The sequence below is a fragment of the Amblyomma mixtum genome, chromosome 10, assembly GCF_055824585.1.
Source record: "Amblyomma mixtum isolate Tamu chromosome 10, ASM5582458v1, whole genome shotgun sequence".
Taxonomy (NCBI): Eukaryota; Metazoa; Arthropoda; class Arachnida; order Ixodida; family Ixodidae; genus Amblyomma; species Amblyomma mixtum.
The window spans coordinates 151,420,607-151,436,307 of record NC_143021.1 but is presented as its reverse complement, the minus strand read 5'-3'; the positions used below and the strand labels follow the sequence as shown (position 1 = coordinate 151,436,307).

The 15,701-nt window shown below is 44.0% G+C and overlaps 1 long non-coding RNA gene across 1 annotated transcript; it reads left to right on the top strand.

The window, feature by feature from the left end:
- The first annotated feature begins 9,521 nt into the window (after positions 1–9,521).
- LOC149327384 (uncharacterized) lies at positions 9,522–12,452 on the top strand. Its single transcript, XR_016286037.1, has 2 exons — positions 9,522–9,584; positions 12,286–12,452. It is a non-coding gene; the product is annotated as an uncharacterized LOC149327384 (long non-coding RNA).
- The last annotated feature ends 3,249 nt before the right edge of the window (positions 12,453–15,701 follow it).

Genomic DNA, 15,701 nt, shown 5'->3' with positions numbered 1-15,701 from the left:
AACAACTGGCATGGTTTGGTATACAAAGCGGCGATCGCAAAAACAGAAGTTTTAGAGGATCGGCAACGCATTCAAGGTTATGGACATATTACATGGCTTGGAACTCACTAGGCATGACTCCAACCTTTCATAGATTTACAGTCCACCCAAGAAGTAGCGTCTATATGATACGATCTGAAAATACCTTTAGAAATAACCGGACAAGAGCAATAGAAATCTCAAACATTGGAGCATCAAGTCACGAACGCTCATATTTTCTCTTAAGACTGTGTCCGCTTTCGGCTAGTCTGTTTTGGTGGATATTTTTTCGGCGTTGACATTTATGAAGCCCCAGATGATTTCAATGTTCTTGCTGACTCTAAAGGCGCGAGTTCGATCTCGGCCGTGCCGGTCGAATTTTGATGGAGGCGAAATTCTTGAGGCCTGTGTACTGTGCGATGTCAGTGCCCGATAAATAACCCCAGATAGTTGGAATTCTGGAGCTCTTCAGTACGGCGTCCCTCGTAGCCTGAGTAGCTTTGGGACGTTAAACCCCAGTAAACGATAAGCCTTATGAATGATCCCGTAGCCTGCTGTACAAAGCCTGGAAGACCATATTCGTTATTTCATGTCAGGTCTTTCAAGATACGTCAAGGAAAAGTGGAGAAAGAAACTCTTTATTGCAAAGCAGGAATTTTAGCCGGCGTGAAAACTTCGCTCAGATCCTCTTATGCTGATTCATGTACAACGCAGAATGGATGTTAATGAAGCTGGTATACGTTACGCGTAGTGTGTGCATCCCGCACATGACTTCCAAAGCGTATTTTGAACGCTCGTATTTAAACGATTATTTGCACAGTAATTATTTTATACATATTGTTTCGCAGTAACTTGTTTCTGGTAGTAAATTTTATCATCTAGTCTGCCACACCTGTAGCTAACGCTTGTGCTTTGTTCAAACAGAGCCAGAAAACTGCATTTTTATTTAGCTTCCCTTGTATCTAATATTTTACTTTTAAACAGTCTACTGCTTTGCGTTTGCTTACTTACGACATGTAAAGGATATGAATTTGAATTGATGCTGATGATATTGGATTTTAATGGCGCGAGGCCAGCTTTGGTCGTAGACTGCCATGGCCCAATACATTTTCTTGCTTACACAAGCATTTGGTTTCTAAGCATTTCGCCCGAAAGGAGCCGAGTACCAGGCCGGGCGAAACTTGTACTCATTGTATTACCGTTTGGTTCCCGGATGCAGTGGGGTTTGAATCCCTGCCCCTCCAGCAGACGAGGCGGACGCTCAAACCATTAGGCCAACGCTGCAGTTCAACAAATGTAAATTTAAAATATCTCTTAGCCGTACTACCTCATGGCTTAAAAAAGAAACCCTGAGAACACAGTACTGCTGATTACAGATCAAGCGGCTTGTATAGACAGAGAACACCTTTGTTATTGTTTTGCACATTATGAGTAGAGGGCCCGCTAGAGCGAATAATTGTGACACGTATCTTGCTTGTAAGAAGCATCCACTGACGTTTCTGTTTTTCTTATTTGCAGGCAAATCAAGCAAATAAGGCTGTTGCCTGTCTACACGGAAGCCCTTCCTGAAAAAAGAGCCCGTAGAAATTTCAATAAATGGAGCATTAAGAAACAATTTGAGCCCTCCTTGTTTTACGTAAAAAGAATTTGCCGTTAAATTTGTAGGCGAAAGCAGAGCGGAAATATTCTCTCTATAAAGCATGCTCTCTCATGCCTTGCACAGTCTTAATAATTTCGATGTCCCGTGACTGAGGACTAGCAGGAATTGCCATATGTTGGACCCTTGGAAAAGTCTCATGGATGGGTGATTAAATATTTGAATTAAGATAATCACGTCAGCGATACATGCTCAGTCAGATTTCACATACAGGTTGTCCTTGTTCACATTTGGTGCTGGGCATAGCGCCCTTATAAAGATGTTATTCGGCGATCGATAGACTCTCAAATTCGGCAACTTACGTCCAACGGGAACTCCGGGATCTTCAATAGTGCTTTCTTGAAGTTCGAATAACTTAAGTCGCGGTATTTTGCACACGATACTGAATTAAATAAAATAAGCATCATTTTGAGTACCATAAACTCAAAGGTTAGCAACCGTCTTTAAATTATGGGCGGGTGAGAGAAGCATGGATTCTCATCCTTGACGTCCGCGGAGTAGTCGTGCTACTTTTAACTCCTCCGCGTTCCTAGTGTATTCGTTCAGGACAAAACATGGTCCAAATATACAGTTCCTTTTGGAAGCCTGGTGATGTCTTTGTTTTTCATGATATAACGGCTTGAATAGCGTTTTAGCTGCACCAGCAACTGCGTGCTATTTTCCAGCGGGTAGGCACGCCCTTCAGCAAATCCACTGACTCCACTCTCACTTGTTCCTTTTCCCCTTCGCATTCCTTCTTAGAATTTCTTTTCCTTGTTTAGCTACCCCAGGATAACTTATTCCTTCTGCACCGCCGCCTCGTCTACATCATTCTGACTATTTCGGTTTGTTTACAAATCAATGAATAATTACATTGCTTCTTCAACAACCTTCTACATATTGCTAGAAATATTCGCCGCGTTGACTCTTGTTGAATACGTTTCATTTTGCCCGAGACGTTTTCTTTTGCTTCTAGTTCCGTACTTTTGAGTTGCAGAACACTGCTAAAAAACAGCTGATGGACGTTCCTCAAGAAATTAAGTGCAGTTGGCCTGATAGTTAGAAAATGTTAGATAAGCAATATAAGCTTCATATTTTTAAAGTCATTGGAGCCCCTTTAATCTCACCGGCGAGGTAACAGCTGCTCTAAAAGGCTTTTAAAACTACCATCAGACGGGCGCAGCAAAAAAGCGCTGCCGGAAGCGGCAAAGCAAAAAAAAATATTCGAGCGAATGAAACGAACACCAACGACCAAGTAGGTAAGCAGTCGCGTATTCAGTCGCTACCAGGCAGAAGATTACAAGACGAAAACAGAATGACTAGACACCCGAAGCTCGAAGCCCCCCCCGCGGTGGCTCAATGGTTACGGCACTCGGCTGCTGACCCGAAAGACGCGGGTGCGATCGCGGCCGCGGCGGCCGAATTTCGATGGAAGCGAAATTCTAGAGGCCCGTGTACTGTACAATGTCAGTGGAAGTTAAAGAACCCCAGGGGGTCGAAATTTCCGGAGCCCTTCACTACGGTGTCCCTCATAGCCTGAGTTGCTTCGGGACGTTACCCCCCCCCCCCCAAAAAAAAAAAAAATAAACCAAACCCTGAGCTCGAAATAGGAGCGTCTATTCTTTCCTTTTTACATATGCTAGGAAAATCGAAAGTCAGACTGCGACAGGGATTCGAACCGACGACACATGCACATTGAGCTGTATGCCTCCGCAGACTCATTAGCTATCCCCTTAAGGCACAGTTGATGCGTCCATCCAGACGAGAGACAGTTACATTGCACCATTTCCTTTCCTCAAAAACCAATTTTCGTATTAAAATTGTGATGCAACCGTTCGTTGTACACCGTTGCCAGGGGTGTCCCATTATTTCTCGTTACAAATAGCTTACCTGTATATGTTTGAAATCTCTCTCCAGAAAGGTATCCGAAGCGAGTGTCCAAGTGTTTATGGATTCAGCGTTTGTGGAATTTTTGTTGCATCTTCGTTTCATTCCTCGGATCGTAGTCTACGTAGATGTCGAACGTTCACTTTCACACATTCGCATTCACAGCACACAAGCAGACCTAAGTGCCCTCCGAATTCGTGTTCTTCATGACTGCGAATTTTGCGCGCCTCAACAAACGTACTCCACTCTAAACAACTGTTTAAAAACTCGGATGTATTTTTTCTAGGCAGTGCTGAACGCGGCCCTGGCCTTGCACATCTGCGCACGTGCCTAGGACACAGTTAAAATCACCCACAATCGTCGCATGACAGCCATCTATAAAAAAGGTGGCTGTGGCTTAACTAAGCTGAGCCAGGATATACATAGCGAAAGCTCTATTAAGCATAGTTATACACGGCTTAGCTTTAGTTCACCTTTATTGCTTCTAGACTTCCATCAGCGAATTGTGTTCGGCGAGACCAAGCCGCGTGATGCATCACGTGCTGCAAGTCCAAGAACGAGCATCCAGAGCGGCGGTAGGCGCAGTCCTCACCAAAACTTACCCCTATCCCAATTCTACAGTAATTCGCACACCTGAACACGCTGACACAGTTAATTGATCAGCGAGAGGCAGCAAGAAATCTGAAGCGAAAGTACGTTGTGCCCATAGCATCCTTCTACAATGCGGTGACAGTGTATAATACCTACAGTGGCTGACCACTCTTCAATGGGAATTCACGACTATTACGACAAACAAGACGACTAAACTTCGTTGCAAAGTGAATACCAGAACTCTACCTGCGGTTGATGTTTGCCCAGAAACACTTATTCCATATATGGACGCGTCTATTACGGAAACAAGCTCCAGAGCAGCAGCCATTAGCCCGACACACAGAGAACTATACGTACAGTCTTTGCCAAAAGTAACCGGGCAACAGGTTCTTGCTTCTCAAACGTATAACGGAGCATTTACAGCAGCCCTCAAAACCGAAAGGTGTCAGAACGTGAGGACAGGGTCTCACCTTTCTTTACGCATAATCGGAGCTTAAGGGCTGCCATGAGTGCTTCGCTACGCGGCTAAGAAACGAACCGCCTGTGCCGGGTTACTTTTGGCAAAGTCTGTACATCATGAATACGTATCATCCCGATCCGCTTGCGATGGAAGTTTATGAAAACCGGGATGCTCTGGAGGCCATAAACAAGACCGTCTAGAACAGCGGCTCATATCTACACAGGCTCCTTAGCCGCCATAGATCGATGAAAAGAGTGATATAGACACTATGCGTAAGACAGCAGACCCATGCTCTCAATGAGAGAACAAAGAACCCCATCGAGGCACACTGGACGCAAGACGATGCTGAGTTCCAAACACTAATGGAGTCTCTACCAGGCTCCCTTTTGCGCCCTCTCCGCTCTCCCCGTCTTAGCATCCTCTTCAAGGAAAAGCACACGTGCGCTCGTTCCCCCTTCCACTTTCCTCCTCCCTCATAACCTAACGAGATTGGAGGAGGTATTCCTTAGAAGGAACAGGGCTCGGACGGCCCTTACCCCGTCGGTCACGTGCCGATGGGACTCTGAAGAAGACGCAGGGCCTACAGTTTGCCCGAGGTGTACCAAACCGGCTGCAGCGGTGGATTTTCCCCAACTGCTGTGGACTGTGCAGGGACAACGGCTTCATGGACATGGATTTCGCACGAAGTTGGACTAACGGCGAAGAGGGAGCAGGATTTCTCCAAGTAGAGAAGCGACAACAATAAGAGCAGGAGCCTTGTCCGGTTCATGCATGGAAGCGGCTTACATTATTTTATAATAATAATAATAATAATAATAATAATAATTTTATTTCTGCCTCAAAAAGTGACAGAGTAGCTGCAGAAAAAGCTGTCATAAACAGCTTGACTGAGCCGCAGCCCCCTATACCGGGCAGCAGTGACAGGCGACGAGAAAAAAAAATAACAAAAAACAAAAGAGAACAATTCAGAGAAAAACACATTATTAACACCAAGAAAAATGTTACCTCTAGTTTGTACATGTGTGCAATTTACATGGTCATCCAAACATCATTGTATAAGTTAAGTATCTTTTAGCAGTACAACAAAAGCACAATGAATCAAACAATGCAAATTAAAGAAAACAAAAAAACACCACTTAGCGCAGTTTAAAGGAAAAAAAAATCATTTTGTAACACATTCTATGTATAAGCAACGCAGCTTACGATGAGTACAGGTAAACAAGTTAAAATTGGCAGATTTGTATGCATTTAGAAGAGAAGGAAGTGTATATTGCAGGCGCTGTTTACCAGTATTTATGCGTGGTGTAGGCACCAACCAGGTTTCAGGCTCTCTAAAAGGGTAACTCGCTTCTTTTTCTTTCAGATTTGCCAGACGTCCCAGATTTGCCAGATTTTCTGTATTATTATGCAGCGAACACAATTTATGCCTTTATGGCAAGTGTCCACATCAGTGGAAACGAAACTGACCAACCAAAACTACAATTGGAAGGGGCAACCTACGCTCCGCCGTGAGGGTATCAAGTGATAGCGTAATGGGTTAAATCCCATATAAGCAGAAGGTCATTCTCTACTTTACACTAATAGTCCCCTGAAGTCCTCATACTCCTCCTGGCGCAGTGGTGCAGCGGTTAAGCAAAGCCACACTGCCCTTGCTCCCAGCGATGGGCATTGTACGACCCAGGTTGTTTTTCCCGAGCGACCAACTAGCCCGGCAGCTTGCTCTCCTGGACCAATCATTAATTGCCGCCTGCTACATCGGCCAGTTTGCTTACTATGCAGTGGGAAGGTTGTAAGAACTCCGCAAGGTCACATGACCAAAGTGTCCCACCGGCCTCCTAAGTTGCTCTCTGGGCACCACGTGCCAGAGTCATGCTCATGATATCGGCGAACTGGGTGATGGACGCCATGCCAGCATTGCCGCATTTGCTTGCACTTCCTCAGAGCTTGAGAAGAGCAGTGTCTGCCTCGCTGTTGTCTCACATGGGTTCATTTCTGCCTTGCCGTTTGCGAGATTTTATTGCAGAGCTTAGAATGTAAAGTCCTCGCCACAGGGAGCAGGCTGTACCGTTGCAGCACTCTTCAGTCCTCGCAGTATCCCAACTGCCCGCTTCCCGTGAGTGATCGGCATTGAATTGTGTGTTATGGTGCGGGTGATCTGGGCGGCTCTGCACGCCATGTTTCGAGGCATGGGAGTGTCTCGGTTCTGGACGGCCATGGCGTGGCCCTCGTATTCCCTTTGCTCGTCTGCTGATAGTGTCTTCGGTTATATCGCTTAGGCGAAACATTGGTGATGCTGTAGCCTCGGGAGACCGCAGCCGTGCTCTTTACCCACTAATAAGGCGCTTACGGAGAAGGCTTGTAGTTTATTTGGAGACAAAATTGATTTTAGTACGCTAGCTCTTAAGCCGACACTCAACGAAAAACCCGTGACGTGTACTCAAGCCTACGGAGGTGGCAGGCGGCCCTACCGAGCTCCTGCCGGGAGTACAAAGCGGCATCCATCAAATCCACACTCCGTGGCGACGTACCAGTTCACAATGGCAGCACCCCCCCCCCCCCGAGCTGAAGCAGCAGTGTGGCTGCAAGTATCCTAGCGCAAGCGGGCGATTGTCAACTGGTACGTCGCCACGGAGTGTGGATTTGATGGATGCCGCTTTGTACTCCCGGCAGTAGAGCGGTTTCCTAACCGCTCGAGAAATGGCCCAGATTTGTTGAGTTACAGCGGCGAGGGTAATTAGGTATTCGAAATTCTGAAAACAGGTAAGGCTATTACTAACGGCCTGCTACAAATCTGTAATTATAATAAGGCGTAAGTCGATAATAGTTCAAATGTCAACCTTTAAAATTTAATCAAACATTTTAGCGCAGCCGCATACAACTTAAGTCTCCACCCTTATAAAAATGGTCTATAGACTTTCTATAGACTTTTTATAGACTCTATAGACATCCTATAGACTTTTACTTTTGTCTATAGACAGTCTATAGAAAATCTATAGACTAAAGTCTATAGCTGTCTCAATTTCCTTTTGTCCATAGACTATCTATAGACTCTCTATAGACTAAAGTCTATAGCAGCCTCAATTTCCTTTAGTCTATAGACGGTCTATAGATTCTCTATAGACTTAAGTCTATAACTACCTCAATTTCCTTTTGTCTATAGACGGTCTATAGACTATCTATAGACTAAGGTCTATAGCTGTCTCAATTTCCTTTCGTCTATAGACGGTCTATAGACTCCCTATAGACTAAGGTCTATAGCTGTCTCAATTTCCTTTCGTCTATAGACGGTCTATAGACTCCCTATAGACTTAGGTCTATAACTACCTCAATTTCCTTTCGTCTATAGACAGTCTATAGACTCGCTATAGCCTAAGGTCTATAGCTGCCTCAATTTCCTTTTGTCTATAGACTCTCTATAGACTAAAGTATATAATTGCTTCAATTTCCTTTTGTCTATAGACGGTCTATAGACTCGATATAGACTAAGGTCTATAGCTGTCACAATCTCCTTTTGTCTATAGACGGTCTATAGACTCTCTATAGACCAAGGTCTGTAGTTGTCTCAATTTCTTTTTGTCTATAGACGTTCTATAGACTAAAGTCTATAGCTGGCTCAATTTTCTTTCGTCTATAGATGGTCTATAGACTGTCTATTGACTAAGGTCTATAGCCTCAATTTGCTTTCGTCTGTAGACGGTCTATAGACTCTCTATAGACTACGGTCTATAGCTGCTTCAATTTCCTTTCGTCTATAGTCGGTCTATAGACTCTCTATAGACTACAGTCTACAAATACCTCAATTTCCTTTCGTCTATGCACTGTACACTAGAGATAGTCTGCTGTCTATAGACCAGTCTATAACAATCCTAATTTTATCTAACAATGTTCGATACACTGACTTTCGACTAAGTATAGAACAATGCCAATTTATTTTTGCACTGCATGCTGCGGGGACCTGCATCTGGTGACCGCAACTATGTCGGGAGTCGTCCACCTCCTTCGCTATTACGGAAATTAAAAAAGTATTGCGTGAGGAGATTACAACACCCACCTGTATATTTTCAGGAGCCTTGACAAGCTCCTTTTCGTTATATCGTGACGTATATTGTCAATACAGTTAAATATTTAATGCTAACAAGTAAGCCGCGGAAAGGCAGCCGTTCTTGAAGTAAAGGCGCCGCAAACTGTACTACATCGAATGAATACGCTGTCCCTTAAAGGAATCGCTCGACACAGTTCCATTCCATCTTTCGATCGTTACTGTCCAACGCGCTGAAATCAGACACATTTCATCAACGCTTCTACATTTCTCTTTTAAACGTCCTGAAAATAAAGGGGGAAAGACGGGTGTGAGAATTCAAGGAAGCGCCCATCGCTTAGAAACACCTCAGAATAGTCTCAAAGAGCCTGGTCCTCTGTGCGATTAACATCTCCCATTTATACCTTTGCAGTTTGTATTCTAGTGAATAAGTTCACCGACGCAACAATCAGAAAGCCAGTATTTTTTCGTTCCTACCCTTGCACCTGTTGCTTCGGAGCCGATGACACGCTGATGTCGAGCATATCAGTTTTCTAAACACGAACACACGCAAAAAAGACGTTACGCTATGCAACATTATAATTATTATTTGAGAATTGTACCACATACTATTCGGTGGGAGATGCGGCGCGTATACAGTCAAGCAGTTAGATTTCGGTTCTCTTTTCACGAAAACAATAAGGTTTTTAGAGGGTATGCGAAGAATTCACGCTTATAAACCAGTTACCTTCTGTGGTCTTGGATATCAGATCAAGCTCCACACGGAAAGAGTGCGAGCGATAAAGATATACGACCGTGAAATGGGTTTCTGTTTCACGTTTTACCGTTTTACCACGAGACGGCGGAAAATCATTCGGGCTGCAAACAACCCTGTGCGTGGCTGCGTCGGCGGAGTCGGCGTTTTTTTCGCGGATTACGTTTTCTTCAAAATCCAGCTGCATCGTCCGCTTACGGTAAGTCTATACGTTTATATTTTATTCATTTGGTCTCCTAAACCACTCTAAGCAGAGCTGTGTGTGCAGAACAGATTATGTGCGCAGTGACAAACGTCCTATCTTCGTTTCCAAGGCGGAAGCCATCGGGTTCTCGACTAATGCCGCTTATCTCTGTGCCGCTGTCTTTACTTACGCGCGGAAAGGCAGTCTGTGCGAGTGCGATGCCCTTGATGATAAGCCGCTCCTCGCGAGCTGTCTACTAGAGTTTTCGTGTTTCAAGGTAGACGCGCGGCCAGAAATGTCGTTTAGCCTGTGAATGACGGCCGAAATGGAACTGTGCGGTAGTTAGCGCCGTGTGAGCTCAATTTACTTTGCACCTCCGAAAACGTACTTACATACACTCTCGTTCTGTGGTTGATTACATTTATTTTCTAATCTTTGTGTTATCGCTTGTCTGGACCTTGGAGTGCTGTTCTTTTTGAGGTGTGCATTTCCTTCCTACGTATATGGACGCCGCTCGGTGCGCGTCGTGGGCGCCGACGTTTCAGCAAAGGTGTCTTGTAACGCTACAGACTGGAGCGCGAGACGTTTGTCAAAGTTGTAGTTAAGCAGCGCTGAAGGAATTCTTTTAGTGCGATGGTATAAAATTCATTGCCCGCGCGATTGGCCGGCGTGCTCAAACACCGCGAAGAACCCACGAGCTCCATCCCGTCTCCCCGTCGTTGCACACGTACGGATTCCTCCATGTCTGTCATCAGAGCCGTTGGCCGCCCCCGCTCGCCTGCGGGCACTTCATTTTGAAAGCTGGGTAAAGGTCGGCTCGACAAGAGGTGGCTTACATTCCTTTCCGAGTGGTTCGTTCATGAATCCCGCTCACGCGTGCACAGATTTCTCTAATACCATTTGCGCGAGAGGCAAAGTATGTGTTTCTGATTTCAGACTGCTAACTTACGAAAGCGCCGATGTAATTCGCCGCTTATTTGCGCCTAAAATTAAATTAAGCTCTCGTGTTACTATAGCTGCACCTCTTGAAAGCGTTAATTGCTTCATTTAAATACTTCGTACTTTGAGCGCGTTCAATGCTTTCGTTGATTTTTCTTGCAGCGTTGGGTTAGGCTACCTCCATGCAAGAAACACACCTCTTTACGGCGCTGTTGGGGCTGCACTTGAAGGAAAGACTAATTGAATTTCAAACGGTATTTTATCGTGACAGTAATTTGTTGTCTTAAACTCGCGACTGCTTTTGAAACGGCGCAGCTGCAGCCTTTGTGTGCAGTATGGGTTTTCTGAATAATGAGCGCGGCATGGAAGCGCTGCAACCCGCTTGTTTCTAAGAGCACGCGCAGATGTATGAGTATGCTGTTCCATCTTTGTGCTTCAAGTTATAGGCGCAAATCTGTGGTGAACTGGTCGCTTCTGCCTGCCGGTTTTGTATAGCTTGTGCCCGTTTGAGTATCGACTTACGTACACCCGGCCAAATCTTTAACTGGCTCTGGTGTTGCATCGATAAATGAACCTTGTAAAAAAGGTGCCTTTTGGCTACACTGCTGGCATATTCATGTTGTAATTTGACACGTGAGATGGCATTTCATAGTTTCTTTTTGTTAATATAACGTTTGAGTGGAGTACTTGCGTGTTTCGATCAAAGTTATCAGAAATATTCATCGTCTGCTGCTACGAACAGCCGAAACAAGCGGAATACGCACCAATGGTTCTGGTGGCGCATTTGCACTTACTCTAGGTAAACGACTTGTCCGCCATGAAAGGAGTGGTAGTTTACCCAGAGGATGAGGCCATATGGACCAGATTCATTGCTGCGTCTGCCGCTTGTTTCAGCTGTTGTAGTGGCAGACGAATATTTCTGATAACGTTGATCTAAACACGCAAGTGCTGCACTCAAACAATATATGAACAAAAAGGAACCACGAAATGACATTTCACTCGTCAAATTACAGCATGAATATGCCAGCAGTGTAGCTAAAAGGCACCTTTTTTACAAGGTGCATTTAGCGATGCAACACCAGAGCCAGTTAAAAATTTGGCCGGGTATACCAGGCTTCACGCAGGGTATTTTGAAGCGCTTCTTCTATAGCGGTTATAAGAATAAATGCTGCAATATTCTTCTTTTTGGATCCCTGTGTAAGGTGCGCTGAATCTGTATTTTATGGAGGTGGCATTCTTAACACCACCTTGCGAGTCAATGCAGATATGTGGCACAATTGTTCAATGTCTTCTGTTACAAATAATGTAAAAGGATTGCCATACAGAAATCAGTATCAGTACTGGATTCAGAGTAGAGTGCTCCAGGGATTACGGGTCTTTGTTGCAATGTTTTATGAAGACACTTATAATCTGTCGTGTATTTACTGAAATGATTGCGCCGGCGTGATAGCTCAGTGGCTATCATGTTCGTCTGGCGACCTGAAAGATGCAGGTTCGATTCCGGCCTATGCGGTCGCATTTTAATAGAGGCAAAATGCTAAAGGCTTGTGTACTCTGCAGAGTTGGCCGAAATTATTCCGCAGCCTTTCACTTCAGCGTCTTGTAGCCTGTGTCGCCTTGGGTCTTTGAACCCCATAAAACCAAACCAAAAGATCAAGATTGCCTTTCTAGAATGGCATAGCCAGGATATGCCTTTCATTGTAAAGCACATGTGTAGAGATGGTATGGGAATTTTTTTTTCAGTTCCTCTGTTATTTTTTTCCTTTGTGCTGTACAGGTGAACATGCCCGGATGATTGACTGCAGACAACAGGCCGCAAGAATGCTTCTGAGGAAACTAGCGGGACTGTTACTTTCAACATTTATGTTATTGTGCATTCTTATGGTCCATGTATTGCATATTCCCGGCCTGGATAGCTTGGAAATAAAACTAAATTTGTAAGTATATTGATTGTGTCATTTGTGAACTCTGGTGACTTTTTTCAGTGGTTGTAGACTGTCTATAGGCAGTTTATAGATAATGGTCTACTAATAGTTTAGTAGACAGAGGTCTATAGACTGTCTATAGACAAAGGTCTATAGCACTGCCAGGCCACACACCTATGGAATGTCTATAGACAGTCTATAGACATATGTCTACTGGACCAGTAGACTTTTGTCTGTAGACTGTCTATAGACAGTAATCTACAGGAAGTCCATGGCCATAAGTCTATAGGTCGTCTATAGTCCGTCTATAGACAAGTGTCTATAGACGGTCTATAGACAACTCTATAGGAAATGTATGACCATAAGTCTATAGATCGTCTATAGACTGTCTATAGACATGTGTCTATAGACTTCCTATAGACCTATAAACTTTCAGTAGACATTTGTCTATAGACTGTCTATAGACAAAAGTCTACTAAAAGTGTATGGCCATAAATCTATAGACTGTCTATAGACCAGTCTAAAGGATTTGTCTATAGACAGTCTATAGACTTTATAGACTAGTCTATAGACAGTCTATGGACTTTCTATAGAAATTTTTATAAGGGCAGGGAAGCTCCGCCGCACAAAATTCCTCAGGGACAAAAAGTAGCCTGCTGTTAAAAGTCTTCTTCTCAACTAAACAAAAAGCTTATCACGAGAAAAGATTTACGAGCTGTATAGACTTGATGCGTGGCTTGTTTATTAATGTCAAACAATAAAAAAAACTGATGTCGTTTACTTGTGTTGCGATTGCCAGACAATAAGAATTATTAGGATATTGGCAAACTGCCATGCAGGTTCTCTCAGGTAATGAATGGCAGTTTACTATTATCCGTGAAGAAAAAAGCATGTAACATGTTGTATCTTACCTGTACTCACGTATGTGTCAGAGTCAAACTTGTGTGAAGGACAGCGCAGCGAACAATGGAAAGAAAAATGATTAGTGCAGCGTTAAGACACAACAAAAGGGCAGCGTGTATCAGAAAAAAAAGGTGGGCTAATGACATTCTAATCTAAATCAAGATGAACAAATGGGCTTGGCAGGGCATTTAATGCGAATGCAAGATAACCGATGATCCTTAAGAGCACAGTAATGGATTTCAAGGCAAGCGAAGCGCAGCAAGGGGTGGCAGAAAGTTAGGTGAGAGGATGAATTTATGAAGTTTGGGTTGATATAGGGTCTCCACAGCTGGCAAAGGACCGGGTTAATTGGAGAGACATGGGAGAGGCCTTTGTTCTGCAGTGGGCGTAGTCAGGCTGGTGATGATACATGTTGCACTTTTCAAGCGTATGTTACCAGGAATTCGTGAAGAAATTCTCTACTCATGCAATATATTCACAAAAACCGACTATACGCTTCCATTCCTGACAATTCTTCCACAACGTACCTCTTCCGAAAGCAAAGAAAACTGTTCCCTAAAATCCGGTCCAATTACGTGTAAACAGGCACTACGCTACCAAGTTCCTACAACTATAAATAATTTACCATCATTTCTTAACTTCAATTGTTCCACATCGAGGTCCAATAAGAACCTTAAACATTATTTAATAAGCAGTAACATTAACTTTTCATAATACTTCACTTGAGATTTCCTTACAGTTACTGCATGTGTTATGTGAATCGTGCTACTTTGTTTGATGGTTATGTATTCTGATGAGTAAATCTTAGTTGTGTTGCCTGCACTGTGAACTTTATGTAGAAAAGTGTGTGTTGCAAATTCTTTTTGTGCACTAATGTGTTACAACCTGCATATGCGTCCTCTTTTTTCCTAACTTGTATTACAAGCAAGATTTGTTCAAATGTTTTATTTTGGCCACTGCATCCCCAACCGTGTATGCGTGCTGAGGCCTTCGTCAGGCAAGTCAGCCTTTTGTCTCAGCTCCTCTTTCCATGGAAAGAAATAAATTGAATTGAATTGAATTGACAACTCACGCCTGTCGAGGCAGGTCATCTGGGGAATGACCTGTGCCGCGGCCGCGCACAAATTGTCTTCAGCAAACACAAACATGCAATGCACTATTTGTTCTAAATACGCTGAAGACACATTTTACTTGTTCCATTGGCGTAACTAGCAGAGCGTTGCGCGGCATATTTGTACTTGGGCATTTTTATTAGCACCCAGCTTATATTATTTTGTCGCGGAAATTCTTTTAATGATTACGCGTAGTGCATGTGTTGTATTGTCGTCCTTTTCTCCTGGACCGCAATGTACGACACTTTACAGAATGCCAATTATTCGCAGCACAGTTTTAAGCTATGTACTTTCTATTTTTTTTTTGCTGTGTAACGTAAATTATGTTGGTAAATTGGTTTTTGAGGGAAGGAAATGGCGCAGTATCTGTCTCACACATCTCGGCGGACAAACGAACGGCGCTGTAAGAGAAGGGAGGAAGGTGGGAGTGAAAGAAGAAAGAGGTGCCGTAGTGAAGGTCTCCGGAATAATTTCTACCACCTGGGTATCTTTAACGTGCACTGACATCGCACAGCACATGGGTGCCTCTTGCGTTTCGCCGTCATCGAAACGCGGCCGCCGCGGTCGGGTTCGAACCCGGGTACTCCGGCTCGGTAGACGAGCGCCTTACCATTGAGCCGTAAAGGCAATTTACCATTAAGTTACTCCGCGACACTAGCGCCATCGCTCGGCTGCGCCGCGAACACATATTTTGCTCAGCGCAACCTTCCAGGCGCGCTGCGAACCTGTGTCATAGCCAATGCATCTATTCACTTTGATAGCCCTAGGAGCAGGGATAGCCTGCATTAAATAGCTCCAACTGTGAAATAGGCGCACTTTGTAGATTGATGATGTAGTGCTATACTCATGCTGCCCCGGTTTTATCAACCGCACGACAGGCTATGACGTGTAACGAGTGTTTAGGTCACATGATGAGCGAACAAGAAACTGCAATATAAACACTGTCACAATGTTTTAATGTGCTGCAACCCTTCATCTGCAGCTCTATTGCAACTTTTTTTATGCCTCACCCCAACTAAGCACACCTTGAACGTCACAGACAGCGTTCATTTTATGAAACTGAAACATTAATTTTTTAGCTCTCATATGTGAATACAACGCCGTAATCCAAGTATTCTATTGGCTAACGCATCACTTGAAATAAGAAAACACCCGCTATAGAACATGGGTGTCTATATATTCTTTTGACACGAGAGACGAAAGCACTGAACGGTAAGGGCTTATAGAACATTGGAAAAATGCACATCGAAACT